Genomic DNA, 16,524 nt, shown 5'->3' with positions numbered 1-16,524 from the left:
TTTATTTATTGACAGATAATAAACTTAATGCCAATGTCTAAACTAGAACTTTCCACAGTTATTTTATTTAAGGAACTAAGCCAAACCATCCCACGAATAGCACCATCTATCTCAGTTACTAGTTTATGCCTCAGAAGAGAGTGACACTATGAGTAGTCGTCACCTGGAATATGCCACATTGCCCCACAAACTCAGGGGACCTCCTCATCTGGCAGGAGCTCCTTGGAGCTTGGGATCCAATCTGTCATGCCACATTGCCTCTGCTCCTAAGAAACTGAAAGTATGATGGTGGGCCATTAGTTCTGGCACTGGCGAGGAAACAGAGTTTTGCAAATTGATATGTAGAAGCCCTTTTATCAAGCAGAGAAGGGAGGAAAAAGTTATTTTGCCACAAGGTCAGGTCCTAGCACATTGTTGTTCAAACAGACTTAACTAGCACTTTTACATGCTGACCCTAAGCGAGGCACCAGGTTGGAAACCTTTATTTACATCATAGTAGTAAAATGTCAAGCTGATATTCTCACAATCCTTTCTATAGAGGCTATTATTTAATTTTATCAACTGACTACCTATAATAGCATTGGAAATAAATGCTGGCACCTATAATTTTCTAAATTTCTTCACTTCAGTTTCTACAACTATGACAATATTATTGTATTGCTATATACCTTTTTTCAGATACTTCTTAGTATCTTAAGAAGAGGCCCCCTGAGTTGGGACCCTAAAGATCTTGGTCCTAGGAACCAGCCAAGGTTGGTGGAGGACTCTGTGAAAGTCACTTAAGCATTCTTGGTCTCATTTTCACCACCCATGACATTAAAAAATCAGACTGGGTGTTCACTAGGGACCTCTCTGATTCTAAGAGTCTAAAAATCCTTCAGAGAAAGAATGTACTTTGGAAACAACCAACCAGGTATATGTTTTTTGAAGTGTTAATGATTGATAGGTTGTGACACTGAAATCAGTAAAACATGAATCAAATATTTACACATACCTCCCATGCAGTGTATTTTCCATTATGGGAAGGTATTGGGCAATGGAAAATTTCTCAAATACTTTTACTGGAAGAGACTAATTAGGCTCAGGTTCTTTGTTACTATTATGTAAAGTTCATACTAGAGCAATAATTATATGTGAAGCCCTCTGTTTATTCATAGACTAAAATATCATGTTAAGAATTATTTAACAAGTTTCTCTCAGACTAAGAAGCTTATGATTTACCAAAGAATGCAGTGCTTTACTTTATATAAGTTGGTGATTTTACCTAAAAAATATATATCTCTTGTTAATATTGTTAACAATTATAATTCAAAATATCAACAGTGTTCTCATGAATTATTGTCACTACTCCCTAAGTTGTCTTAAAATGGAAGTCAGGTATCAGGGTTTATATTTTTAACTCAGCCACTGACTTATAAGACAGTAAAATATCAAACCACTTCAATTTTCTCAAAGATAGAAACAATGCCATTTAACCAAGTACTCCAATTCTGCTGTAGAAAGGTAGAGACCATATTAATTGTTCCCCATGTACTAATACAGAAAGATTTGAAAAGCACCCAAGGTGCCTAAATGTTTATTAAAGTTTATTACAAACTGAGTTTCATGTTCTCCTAAATTTTAAGTTTGATATTTAAGTTTTCAACCTGTTCAGGATAAATTCCATGTGTATAGTATTCATTTTTTAAAGTAGATGTTTCCTTTATTTGTCCCAAATTAACTTTTTTGAAGCTTTAGTGATTACCTAATAATGCTGGAATTTTAGGGATTTGATGACCAGGTCCACACTCTCCCCATCCACACCCTTTATTATGCAATAGACTTTGATTCTATCTCCTGAGTCTTTGGGTCTTTTCCACATCAGACTCCAGTCTTTCAAATCTGCTTCTACATGGAAGGTTTCCATTCCCTAATTTTTATTGCCTTCTACCACTGACCTTTATTTATTTTTAGCTCTATTGTCTTCCTTGAGTATGTTACCAAAAAAACACACCATGGTTTTTTCAATAAAAGAAAACTATGCTTTCTTTCATCATTATAATAATTTCCCTAACAATATCCAATAATTCACTTGTCTTGTATTAAACAAATACACTGAGTGATTAAGTGAAAATCTACCCTTATATTCAAATTGACATCTCAGAATCCTTTACCTTAACATCATACTTTCTATTATTCATTACTGGATGCTAACCATTACCCTTGCCTATACTGAATATTATTTGCCACTTTCTTGTTCATTTCCATTATTAGGAGAAATCTCCTTACTTACTTCCCTTCCACTATTACTTAAGTGGAAACTGTTTCCCAGAACACACCAGCCCAAAGGAAAAAAATAATCACAATCATAATCAGGCATCAGGATTTTTCTGGTTCTGTCCTAGCATGCTCTGTGGAAAACTGAGCCACCAAAAAAATTAAGAATGTGTTCTTCTGAATATTCTATTGGTTGTACTCTTCTGTTCTAGCTTACTGAAGTGATGTCTCCTGTCGCTCTTGACATCCAATGCAGTAGCCAGAATGGTGTTTACTGAGGAGATTTCTACTGTCCCACACAAAAGCATGCACACTACTTCAGCCCAATGATGTTTACACTGAATGGCTGGTTATTGAGGAGGCCAAGCGTTCCCCAGGAGAGCTTTAACTTCTATAGCTACTGATACCACTGCCATTGCCATCATGAACTCTAGATATTTCTGCTTTTTTGACTTCCACTTGTCCTCCATGTATACTCCCTCATTCTGGAATTTAGACCTGAATTCAAAGAACCTAAACTAGAGGATAATGCCTTCCTCAAAACATTGGCTGACCATTCTCAACCCAAACCTAATCTCACCAACATCACTATCTTTCTCTTCCCACATAACAAGTTTTTTTCCATGAAATTCTTTGTGGCCAGAATGTGTTCTACATATACATCATCCAATTTAATCTTTATGACCACCCCCCAAGTTGGAGGTGCCACCAATTTTACAAATGTAAAAACAAAGGCATCAAGAAATTAAAATAATTATGCCACATCACACAGTTGACAAGAGATAGAGCCTAGAACTGAATCTGGTCCCCCAACCCCAAAGTCCAGAAGTATAATATGCAGACTTTACTTTCTAGTGATTTGCACTTGATCTTAGCCAAAAGGCTGAGAAGCGATCTACTTTCTAGTGATTTGTATTCCAAATATGCTATTTCTTTTTTTTTTTATGTTTATATTTATTTGTGAGAGGTAGAGGGAGACAGCACGAGCAGGGGAGGGTCAAGAGAGAGAGGGAGACACAGAATCCGAAGCAGGGTCCAGGTTCTGAGCTGTCAGCACAAAGCCCGACGCGGGGCCTGAACCCACGAACCGAGAGATCATGACCCAAGCCAAAGTTGGACGCCTAACCAACTGAGCCACCCAGGCGCCCCCCAAATATGCTATTTCTTAAACATGATATTATACTGTCTCAATGTCAGGCAGTCTTGGTAGCCCCACGTCACATCATGAGACAAGCCCAGACATGACAGACTCTTGAAGCAAACACAATTCTAGCTCCAACTCCAGTTCTTAAGTGTAAAAGTCAAGGGAATGTGAGCTGTGGAGATAGGAAGACTACGCATGGACACATGTTCTGCATCTATTGGCACAGATCTCTTAGCATCAATTTTCTTTCCTCCATTCAAATGACTAATAACTATTTTCCATGATTGAAAAGAGCCTGGCACTGTTAAGGCTTCTCCCTTCTGCAAGCTTCAAAGTCTTCCACATTTTCTCTAAAAGTCATAAAAAGGCCACTTCTGACTCTCTCAGACAGAACATGAACACTTCTTACCCTGTAAACTTACTATCTTTGCAAACCCCTCTCAAACTCGGTATCACATTGCTTTAAATATCTACAGATCTGTCTTGCCCAGTTGGATCTGAGTACTTGAGAACAAAGACTATTATTCAGGGTGTATCCCTAGTGGCAGGAAATAATAAGAACTCCTGAGAAACCCCATGACCAATATCCACTGTTTACAGATATGTATCCCAAGATTTGGGGTTTTTAAAAAAAAATTTTAACATTTATTCATTTTTGAGAGACAGAGACAGAGCATGAGTTGGGGAAAGGCAGAGACAGAGAGAGAGAGAGAGGGAGACACAGAATCTGAAATAGGCTCCAGACGCTGAGTTGTCAGCACAGAGCCCAATGCAGGGCTAGAACCCACAAGCCATAAGATCATGACCTGAGCTGAAATCAGACACTAAACTGACTAAACCACCCAGGTGCCTCTGTTTTCTGTTTTGTAAGCCTCAGTCCCTAAGCAGCTTATTTTACACTTCTTACACACATTTCTGACAGCAGAACAATGTGCCCAGAAGGCCCAACTCTACACAACACACTTGCCATAGCTCAAACTTTGACGTCTTAATTACCTATTTGTTTCAGTTTTGCTGCAGTCTATTCCATAATCCAATGTGTCCAAGATCATCTGGTCCAATATATATGAGATCATCTGGAATGAAGTACAGGTAAATATACAGGTGGCCCTTGAGCAACACAGGTTTGAACTGCATGGGCCCACTTATATGCAGATTTTTTACAGTACTGTAAATATATTTTCTCTTCCTTATGATTTTTTCAATAACATTTTATTTTTTCCAGCTTATTTATTGTTAAGAATAAAGTAGTCAGGGCACCTGGGTGGCTCAGTCAGTTAAGCATCCGAATTCAGCTCAGGTCATGATCTCATGATTTGTGGGTTGAGCCCCAGTTCAAGCTCTGTGCTGAGAGCTCAGAACTTAGAGCCTGCTCGGGATTCTGTATCTCCCTCTCTCTCTTTGCCTGTCCCCCACTCACACTCTGTCTATCTCTCTCAAAAATAAATAATAAACACTAATAAATATTTTTTTAAAAAAGGAATACAGTATGTCATATATAGCCCATACAAAATATGTGTTAACCTACTGATAATATTATCAGTAGGTGTCCAGTCAACAGCAGGCTATTAGTAGTTAAGTTTTGGGGAGTCAAAAATAATACACAGATTTTCAACTGTGTGGAGGCTGGTGCCCCTAACCTTCATCTCATTCAAGGGTCACATGTATTTCTTTTTATTTTAGTAAATATGAATTTATTTTCAAGTGTGTCTTAGAAGAAAACATAAGCAGTCAACCAGTGTGTTGATTTCATGAATATTTTTTTATAAATAAGAATTACAAAATGAGTACTTGAATATCTAGATGTTTGAAAGTTTGGTTCCTTTTTCTTTTTTCTTTCTTCTTCTTTTTTGTATTTACCCAAAGTCATTTATTTAGTCACCCAAGACACACGACCTCTCACCCAAATCTTCTGACTTAACAACAAAGCATTACTACCACAAATACCCTGAACCTGGCATCAATCTAGAAAATACGGAACACTTCATGAATTTGCGTGTGATCCTTGCACAGGGCCCATGCTTATCATCTCTGTGTAGTTCCAATTTTAGTATGGGTGCTGCTGAAGTGAGCACTCCTTTTTCCTTTGATAGGAGAAATAGCATAGCAGGAGAAGCACAGACTCTAAAGCAGACACCTGCATTTAAATAATGGCTTCCCCGCTACTAGCTCTCTGACATTGGAAAATTTCTTAACCTCGTTGTGCCTCTGTTTCCCCATCTGCCAGATGGAGATAACTGCATCTACCTCATAGAGTTGTGAGTATTAAATGAGCTAATATTTAAAAGCACTTAAAACAGTGTTTAAGCATTAGAACAGTGCTGGACATGTATTAAGAACCATACAAGTGTATGTTGATATGATTATTATTATTTAAAAGAATGTTTGATATTATTTATGATAGAGTACAATTGAGGCTCCATGAAGGTGTGCCTCTCACTCTGTTCCATCTCTCGCCCTTGTACAATGTCACATACATCTAGACTCTTATTTGGGAAGCAAGTTGTGATATATTCTTGTAAATTACTTATGATGTTCAACAGCTTCTCTTTATTACAATATAAAAGTAATACTTTATTGTTTTCTCTTAGGACTTTACAAACTTGCAAGGACTGATACATTCCATGTAACTGCTGACTCTCTATAAGAACTCTGGCATATTTATGAGGCATGATGTTATTTCAGAAACCACGTTGCTGGGAAAAAGCAGGTCATGCTTGTCTGTACTTAGCCAAGCTAGGCTTTGATGTAGAGCCTTTAAGTGTGTGAATAGCACAATGTGGGTAATGACATAGGAGTTGAAAATCCAATCTTTATATAATGTTTTATAGTTGAACAAAGTGTTTTGAATATATTAATATCCAAAAAACTCTGAGAAAAAATAGCGTATCCATTTTACAGATGAGGAAACTTTGTTTCAGAAAAATTAAATAACACCCACAAACTCTAGGCCAAAAATGGATAGTACAAAATTTCCAACCAGAATGTGGTTTAGTATTTATGTTTTAGAGATAAACATGGAAATATTAAGAAAATGACGGTTGGGATTTCCTTCAAAATAATCTCAGCAGGAAAAGGAGTATAGATGAAAAGCAATTGGCCATGAATTTATAAATGTTGAAGTTGGATGATGGATAGTTGGGTGTCATATTCTATTCCATCTACTTCTGTACATTTTTTAATTTTTCAACAATTAAAAAAAGGTTTTTCTTTTTTTTAATTTCTTTTTAAAATTTACATCGAAGTTACTTAGCATATAGTGCAACAATGATTTCAGGAGTAGATTCCTCAATACCCCTTACCCATTTAGCCCATCCTCTCTTTCACAACCCCTCCAGTAACCCTCTGTTTGTTCTCCATATTTAAGACTTCTTATGTTTTGTCCCCCTCCCTGTTTTTATATTATTTTTGCTTCCTTTCCCTTATGTTCCTCTGTTTTGTGTCTTAAAGTCCTCATATGAGTGAAGTCATATGATATTTGTCTTTCTCTGACTAATTTCGCTTAGCAAAATACCCTCTAGTCTCATCCATGTAGTTGCAAATGGCAAGATTTCATTCTTCTTGATTGCCGAGTAATACTCCCTTGTATATGTAACCATTCATCCATTGATGGACATGTGGGCTCTTTCTATACTTTGGCTACTTTTGATAGTGTTGCTATAAACATTGGGGTACATGTGCCCCTTGGAAACAGCATACCTGTATCCCTTGGATAAATACCTAGTAGTGCAATTGTTGGGTCATAGGGTAGTTCTATTTTTTTAATTTTTTGAGGAACCTCCATGCTGTTTTCCAGAGTGGCTGCACCAGTTTGCATTCCCACCAGCAGTGCAAAAGTGTTCCTCTTTCTCCACATCCTCACCAACATCTGTTGTTGCCTGAGTTGTTAATGTTAGCCTTTCTGACAGGTGTGAGGTGGCATCTCATTGTGGTTGTGATTTGTATTTCCCTGATGATGCGCGACGTTGAGCATTTTTTCATGTGTCAGTTGGCCATCTGGATGTCGTCTTTGGAGAAGTCCTATTCATGTCTTTTGCCCATTTCTTCACTGGATTATTTGGTTTTTGGGTGTTGAGTTTGATAAGTTCTTTATGGATTTTGGATATTAACCCTTTATCTGATATGTCATTTGCAAATATCTTCTTCCATTCTGTCGGCTGCCTTTTTAGTTTTGTTGACTGTATCCTTTACTGTGCAGAAGCTTTTTATTTTGATGAGGTCCCAATAGTTCATTTTTGCTTTTGTTTCCCTTGCCTCTGGAGATGTGTTGAGTAAGAAGTTGCTGTGGCCAAGGTCAATGAGGTTTTTGCTTGCTTTCTTCTCGAGGATTTTGACGGCTTCCTGTCTTACATTGAGGTCTTTCATCCATTTTGAGTTTATCTTTGTGTAGGGTGTAAGAAAGTGGTCCAGGTTCATTCTTCTGCATGTTGCTGTCCAGTTTCCCAGCACCACTTGCTGAAGAGACTGTCTTTATTCCATTGGATATTCTTTCCTGCTTTGTCAAAGATGAGTTGGTCATATGTTCATGGGTCCATTACTGGGTTCTCTATTCTGTTCCATTGACCTGAGTGTCTGTTCTTGTGTTGTTACCATACTGTCTTGATGACTAGAGCTTTGTAATACACCTTGAAGTCCGGGATTGTGGTGCCTCCAACTTTGGTTTTCTTTTTCAAGATAGTTTTGGCCATTTGGGGTCTTTTCTGGTTCCATACAAAAAAGGTTTTTCTTTATAGTGTGGTTTCTGGAACTAAAATATCAGAGTGTGAATCCCAGCTGTGTTGTTTATCTGCTATTTGTCTTTGGGCAAAACTGTGCCCGGTTGCCTCATCTGTAAAATGGTAATAATAATACTTTCCTCATAGGAAAGTTGTGAGAGTGACTATTGCATGCAGCAACTGAATAGAGTAGTATTCTGATTCCCAGGTGTTTGCTTTTTTCCATAACAAGCTAATATCTGTTTTGAATAAAATATTAATAAACTCATCCATTCTTTTAATACATAAGCACCTAAAGGCTGTGCAAGACATATTCTAAGCACTGGGGATACAGAAGTGAACAAAATAAGCAAATTTTACATCACTTAAGTTTCAGTTCAGTGCCATTGAAAAAAAAGTGTGTGTGTGTGTGTCTTTAATGTTAATGGATAGAAATACAGCAGGATAAGGGGGATAAAGTGTGACTGGAAGGTGATAACCCTTTGATACAGGATGATAAGCAAAATGGCCAGTGTTGTACCAGACTTTTGCCAGTTCACAAAAGCAATGAAGTTTCCAGGAATTTTTGTACACCAGTTGTAAAACAGTCATCACTAAAAATTAAATTCTATCAACCTAAAATTAAATAAATTTTATAAAAACAAAGGTAATAAATATTTAAAACTTGTCACTTTCTAACTATTGTGCTACACTTTATTATTATCCATGCTTTTGAGGTTATGCATGCCTCCTGCATCTGAATGGTAGAAATGCTATGTAAAGGAGTGCTACTGCTGTAGTCTATTCCCAACTCCACCTTAAATAACAGCGCTGGACAGGCTATCTTTTCAAAGTGTTGGCATTTCTACCAGTCAGAATGTGATAAAGGATGGGATCTCCCAGTTTAGCCAAGTCCACCAATTAGCTGTGCTCCAAGAAAGAAAGTTTGACACACTGTCTTAGACTCAATTTAGGGTAGGCCACATTAGATCTGCCATCAGAAGGTCTCTTACTGATACACTCCCAACTCCAGCTCATGCTTAAGTTTAGTCCTTGGCCAACATCTCATCTGCAGCAGCTCTGCACTCCTACCCCAACCACATACCTCCTACATACATAATTGTCCGGGAGAAACAGATCACAACAGATTTTATATCAATTTTTAATTCCTCATCACTATTAAACAAATGCAAAGACCCTTGGCCAATGTGGTTGAGTGGAGTCTCTACTGTCTTTCAGATATGGGGTCCAAGTCCTTCTCATTCCATTTATTCCTTTGCATATGCCACATGGATTTGTTTCACACAAGTCCTTGGGATGTCATTTCCCTAATAGAGTCTCATTCTGTCTCTAGAAAATTTTCCTCGGTTATAATTATTGCTCAGTGTAAGCTGGAAATAACAATATGCATCATAATTATGTAGAAAAGCTAAGAACTAAAATTCTATCTTATAACCTTCCATATTCAGATATAGATGCATGCTCTAAGCCAAGATCCCCAATAGGCAGCCCTCATCCATATATTGCTGGCACTATGCTTCCTTTGACCCACGCATTTGTTTATAAGTTGACTTGGTAGCCCATATTTGGAAGTCAGAAAAGTTTTATCCAAATGTCCAACGCTTCATGAAAACTCAAGAAGATCTGGCAAAGTGTTGCCCATATTCTAACATTCCCACATGACACATCCAGAGCTAGGTGGCAATGCCTCCTTTAAAGGCTGCTTCCTTTCTCCAATTCGATCCAATAATAACCACTTTCTGTTTTCTCTCTAACATACCAACTCAGTGTGAACTGCCATTTATCATTTATACTTGCACTGCTGATTTTCTTAGAATACAGAAATTTGTCTTTGCCTTCATGCCTACATCAAAGGTAGAAAAATGAAACAGAATTCCTCACAGATTTTGTAAGAAATGAGATAAAAGTATATTCTTTGGTGGAAGTAAAAAATCATCGCTATAATTTTCTTTTCTTTTCTTTTTAAATGCTTATTTATTTTTGAGAGAAGAGGGGGGCAAGTAATAAAGGGACAGAGAGAACACAGAATCCATAGCAGGCTCCAGGCTCTGAGCTGTTAGCACAGAGCCCAACATGGGGCTCAACCCCACAAACTGGGAGATCATGACCTGAGCTGAAGTCGGACGCTTAACCGACTAAGCCACCCAGGAATCCGTATCTCTGTAGGTTTAATATAAAGCACGTTTTAAGCAGAAGGCATTCAACTTAAGACATCATTAGAAAGCAAACTACTATAAGAACTATGACATCTACAAGGAAAAAGCAAGTGTGATGAAATAAAAATAAACAATAATAAAGGTTTCAGGGTTTTCTGGGGTGGTAATAATGTTACTATGATATGCATTTACAAAGCTGGCTGTGTTTATTCATGTACGTCATCATATAGCTCCCTAGCCCTAACCTCCCACCTTTATTCCCATCCTACCCCACTAGCTTTTCACTTTGCAACTTCTGCTCTAAAATAATAAGCTTAGGGGTGCCTGGGTGGCTCAGTAAATTAAGTCAGTCAAGTCCAATTCTTGATTTCGTCTCAGGTCATGAGATCACAGTTCCTGAGCTCTGTGCTCTGCTCAGAGTTGGGGTCTGCACTGACAGTGTGGATCCTGCTTGGGATTCTTCCTCTCTCTCTGCCCCTCCCCCACTTGTGCTCTCTCTCCCTCTCTCTCCCTCTCTCTCTCTCTCTCTTTCTCTCAAAATAAATAAATAAAAACTTTAAATTAGTTAATATATTAAAAATGATACCAAACCACCTCCTATCAACCCCATGGACCCAAGATACTTTTCACCTAAAGATACCATAAGAACATGATATTTTTCAGGTTAATAATGATTACAAATCATGGAGAAGTGACATGTATATACTTTGAGATGCCTGGAAAAGCTCAGTGACTTAATGGTGAAACAAAACCTGAGGCATTTATATAACGATATTTCAAATAGGTTGGTGGTGAATTTTATCTCCTGTCCTAGACCAGTGATGAATCATATGGAAATAAGAACTGAAATAGGCTTCAAGCTTCATATATAGTATTTCAGACTTGATACAGAGTATAGACAAAAGCTGGCTGATATGGCAGGAACACATTTCTAACATTTGGGCTAATGATAGTTAAAGAAATCCTTTAAGCACTGGTTAGGCAACAACGAGGAGAAGGAAGAGCCAGTGGCAATGTAGGTGGCCTGGAAGAAAGTCAGAAAATGTCTTGAGCAGATCAGCATGTAGTTATGCAGTGTTGTGATGCCAGCAGGTCATGCTCAGAACAGTCTGCCCTGGAATCAACTATGAGCAGGGGCTGCCGAAATCCTGGCAGGCCCAAAGATTGCTGTAATCAAAGGCAGCTCTTCCCAGGAAGGAGAGAACAGGAGGTCTAAAGCAATGTTCAAGTAGGTAGAGTACTAACTCTTTCAGCCTAACATCATTCAGATAAAGAACAGAGTGAAGATAATGAACAGGACATTATTATGTAGACTTATTTATTTATTTATACCGTTAGATGTAATGAAGACATAAGAGACAGAGGCTTAAGGAGAGAGACTTCACCTGACAACACAATCATTCAAAGTTCACTTTGGTGTTATGGTGCCACCTCATAATTATGTGACTTGTTTGTTGCAAGTTTTCAAACTGGGTTCTCCTATTCTTGGAAATCCAAAAACCTCATCATACAAAGCCTGATGTAACAGAAGTTGCTAGAGCATTCTGACAAAACCAGGACAGCTCTAGTTAAATCTGTGGCATAATCAATCACCCCAAAATATAGCAGCTCGAAACAACCATTTATTTGTGACAATGTGAGGTGTCAGTAATTCAAGCAGGGCTCATTTGGGTAGTTCTCCTTAGAGACCCTCATACAGTTGTGGTCTAGATACTGGCTGGACTACAATTATTTGAAGGCTCAGCTGGATGGGATGTCCAAGACAGCCAGCAGTTTGCTTTGGCCATCAGCTGAGAACTCAGCTGGAGCTGTTGACTCAAGCACCTCCATCCTTTCTCTCCATCTGGTTGGGTCTCCTCACTGCATAGCCGCTGGTTCTGAAGAGTCAGTGCCTGAAGAGGAAGTAAGTGTCTGAAGGGTGCAGAGAACAAGAATTCCAAGAAGCTATGAGACTTCTAATTTAACCCTGAAAGTCATTCAGTGTCATTGGCACTGAACTCTGTTGGTCAAGGAAATCACTAAGACTAGCCTGGAATTTGGCACCATCTTTAATCCGCCGTAAATGCTTTTCCATCATTCTTTTGTAAATCTTCCATAATTGCTTTTTCCACCTTTCTTAAGTTACCCATTCCCATCTAAACTTGGAAATTGATATCCTTTACTCTAAAACCATGGCCTTTAATTGAAACCCTTCTTACTAGTCAAGCCTGAAGATATGGAAAACATGTTCTCTATGTTTTGTTTCCAACATTCATTTACTGTTTTTACAATACCAAAACTTTTAGAAGCAATATTTCCCATCCACAGTTTGTGACAGGAATGTTTTTTTTGAGTTAAACTTAATGTATAGAATTTCAGTTAATCTCCCTTGAAGAAATAATAGAAACCAAAGTTTTTTAAGCTTGGGAATCGGGAAAGACAGGCAGTAGATCTGTCTTTGTTACATGCTGTTCTAGTACACTTGGTGTTATGCAGTCTGTTCCTCGTTCATCTCAAATTACCTTTATAGAATAAAAGCTTATCATATCACTTTTAATCAAATTCGTTGTCTTTTGTTCTCATATAAAAAGATGTTTCTGATCTCCAAAATCTTAAAAAGAGGAGAAGGATGTTCTTATTTTCCCCAAAATGATGAAATTGCCGTATCTTCTTTCCTCGTGGCTAATAAAGCACTCAAAATCCACACCACAAATCAGATGCTTTATTGAAAGGAATTAGAGCTTAACATGGAAATAGAGGCTTCCTTTCAAATATGCCTTGGGGGCCCCTGACCTACACTGTGAAACAAAAAATGTTTTTCATCATGTACGTTCTGGTTGTCTTTTTCATCCCTTTTTGTTTGTTTGTGGTCTTGGGGTGGTAAAACTTTTTTTTTTTTTTTTAAAGAATCAGTCAGTGGCTGTTTCTTCTTAAGTTTCTTCAGTATTTCTTTTCTTCTATGTTACTGTCATATTCCTCCTTCTCCTCCCCCTTCCTCCTTTTCTACTCCCCCTCCTCCTCCTCCATTTCCTCCTCCTCCTCCATATGCTTCTCACACTTCTTTTCCTTTTTTTTTTAGTATCCTGTATCCTTGAATTGGATTTCTATCATAGGGAAATCAAAATAAAAGAGGAAAAACAAAATGAAGCTTTGTATGTCTTTCACTGTAAGGATCTGTGGAATCAACTGTATGGTTCGTCACTAAACCTTAAATTAGAAGAGTTTCAGCTTAGTAGACAGTTATTTAAATTAAACTAAAAAGACTATTTAGAGCAAAGAAAGAGGATTTTAAAAGGCTGGCAGAGTATTAAGCTAAAAGAGATTTAAAATATGTAGTAGGTAATAGGCAAAGCCATAGTGACAGAAAATAGATCAGTGGTTGTCAGGGACTGGGGGAGGGACATTGGGGAATGACTGTTAATGGGTTAGGATTTCTTTTTTGGGTGATGAAAATATTCTGGTAACAAAGTTCAACTCTTCATCTATTGTTTTCCCTTATATTCCCATGAGCTGTAGGACTTGTTCTTATTTGACAAAGTCCTTAATTTCTACCATCAATCTTAAACAGATTGTGTTACACCATCCTGGTGGGTTTGTGGGAGGCAGGTAGGAAAGAACTGTCTGAGGAACAAAGAGCCAAAAATAATCCCAAACTGAAAGTGCCACCTCACCACCCCCATGTGTGGCTCATTCCAGTCACATGGATAATCATAGTTCATTCTGCTCTAAATATTCAAGAATTCAAACTTATTCCCTGATAAGGAATTGCAAAAATCTAACACAATCTTGAGTAAACAATTAAGGTGTTTGTTTGTTTGTTTGTTTTTATGACCTGGACACCCTGATACAGACATAAGTAGAAAGAATAGTAATAACGGTATGAAAATCAGAACACATACTCTGTGGTTTTGTTTAGTCATATAAAATTCAACCTGTATCTAATTTTCATGCAAACCTTTTCCCTGTGTCTCATGTAAATAAAAAGAAGCACAGTATTGGAATTATTTCCCTTTGTAAAGAAAATTTGGTTTTTTAACCATCTTCTCCTTGAGCTTGTTTCAAGACTTTGTGCTTTATTTTGTCTTGGGGGCAGGGGGATGAGGTTGAGGTTGAGGGAGTACTGCTTGTTTTCTATGGTTAACTTCTATAATCTCTTTCAACTACAGCATTTTTGAAGCTTTAATAGATTGATTAGTGTCCTAGTCTAGACAAAACTGTTTTCTTCCCCTCTGAAAACCTTGAATGTGAAAAACGTGTGTGATAAGATTGTAATCAAAGAGGGGGAGGAAGAAGAGATAAAGAGGAGGAGGAGGAGGTGGTGGTTTGTAGAGAGTTGGAGTGAAGACACGGTATTTGGTCCAGCATATCCCTGAGACTTGGGAGAACCTTGATAATTCATGAGTAGCAGAAACCACAGGCCTCAGGGTCCCAGAAATCTCAAATGAGCCTGCCTGTTGGATTTACATTTTAATTTAAAGTCAAAACCATCTCCATTCAGTCTCCTTTCTACTTTCTCCTCCCTAGGAAGTTTTTCACTCCCCCTTGCAAGGCATTTGCTACCTAATGCCTTCTTGAAGGCCATCTCTGTCCCATCTTGGTGCCTCTAGGATGGCCTCACAAAGCCAAGCAGATTTGTTCTGTTCCTCTGTGTATAGCCATGTCATTACCATACAAGTAAGAGTTTGGTGAACTTTGCACTGTTTCTTCTGCAAAGAAATGTTCTTCCTCAGATGTCCACATGGATGCCTCTCTATAACAGATTGGGTTCTCCAAGAAGCCCACTCTGAAACAGACTTCTGCACATAGGATGCTTAGGAGGGAATATTTTCTGAATCAACTGTGGAAAAGAGGGAAAGGAAACTATGTAGGCTCAACAGCTTCAAATGCTCCAGGGGGAGACATTGAAACTAAAATTGCCCATCAGGTAGATCTTGTTTGGGTTTTTATTTTGGGGTTTTTATACTCCCACATCTTGATCAGTCCATTAGACATGGGCCATCCACAGGAAGGATGTGCCCTTGAAAAAGAGGCTTTTTGCAACTGAAGCAATCCATTAAGTTCTGATATTAAAGGCTGTTTGTTAGCTCACTAACAACTGAAGTAGAAATGCTTCCTTGAAGGATAGACATCTCTGCATCCACACATCTCCCACTTCACGTAGACTCTGTGTGCACCTCACCTCCTCAGAGAGACTCTTCTAGCCATCCTTTGTAAAATATCCCCATTCCTAGCCTCCAAACACAACCCCAGACTTCTTTTTCCCTTGCTCAGCTTTATTTCCACTTACTATATTACACTTTTAAGTATATATTTTGTACACATTACACACACACACACACACGCAAGCCTGAACTTTGTTTAATTCAAATTGTTAGAATCTCAGTACCTATAACACACGACAATTCTTGGCACAGAGTAGGCAGCCAAAAACTATTTATTGAGTTAGTAAATCAAATCTGGCTGCCACCTAGATCCATTATTTGAGGGAAATATCCACTGAGACAATCTAATAATTCAGTTACTTAAGGCTAAGATTCTTGGGTACTATCCAAAAAGACTTAGTGACCAGAGTAAAACAAGAACATTAACATAACTTCAGTATTGTCTGAAGTCTGACTTAGTGAAGATGCCCTCTAATGCTGGTAGAAGGAATGCAAGCAAACTTATTCTAATATAGGAGGGACCTGCCCTGAGAGCCCCTTAAGGAAAACAATGTATTCAGTTGCTATGGCTTTTGCAACAAAGTACCACAGACTGGTGGCTTAAACAACAGAAATTTATTTGCTCACAGTTCTGAAGGCTAGAAGGATGTACAGTGTGGATTTCTTCTAAGGCCTCTCCTTGGCTTGTAGATGCCTGTTTTCTCCCTGTCTTCATATGATCTTCTGATATGTCTGTGCCCAAATTTCCTCTTATAAGGACATCAGTTCTATTGGCTGAAGACCCACCCTAATGACCTCATTTTTACTTAATTACCTCTTGAAAGACTTTATCTCTAAATAGAGTCACATTCTGAGGTACTAGGGGCTCCAGCTTCAACAGGAACTTGGGAGGAATGCAGGAAACAATGCAATCCTTAACACACAACCAACTAAGTTTCTACAAACCAAGCAGGATTAACAACAAAATATATGTTAAATTAATTCATATACTACATGCTAACACTAAAATAAATGAAAAAGCCCACAGAGAAAATCCCAGAGGACTACCCAGATATAAAAGCTAATTGACGGCATATAAATAAAGGAACCAGAGAGCTAAAGAGTGCCTGGGT

At 38.1% G+C, this 16,524-nt stretch overlaps 1 non-coding gene across 1 annotated transcript; it reads right to left on the bottom strand.

Moving 5' to 3' along the window:
- Positions 1-5,368: 5,368 nt before the first annotated feature.
- LOC120224829 lies at positions 5,369-5,475 on the bottom strand. Its single transcript, XR_005526673.1, has one exon. It is a non-coding gene; the product is annotated as a U6 spliceosomal RNA (small nuclear RNA).
- Between the last annotated feature and the right edge of the window lie 11,049 nt (positions 5,476-16,524).

The sequence above is a fragment of the Hyaena hyaena genome, unplaced genomic scaffold (assembly GCF_003009895.1).
Source record: "Hyaena hyaena isolate Hyena2069 unplaced genomic scaffold, ASM300989v1 scaffold_1258, whole genome shotgun sequence".
NCBI classification, from domain to species: Eukaryota; Metazoa; Chordata; class Mammalia; order Carnivora; family Hyaenidae; genus Hyaena; species Hyaena hyaena.
Note: the sequence above shows the minus strand (reverse complement) of the source record. Positions and strands in the feature narration are given on the sequence as shown.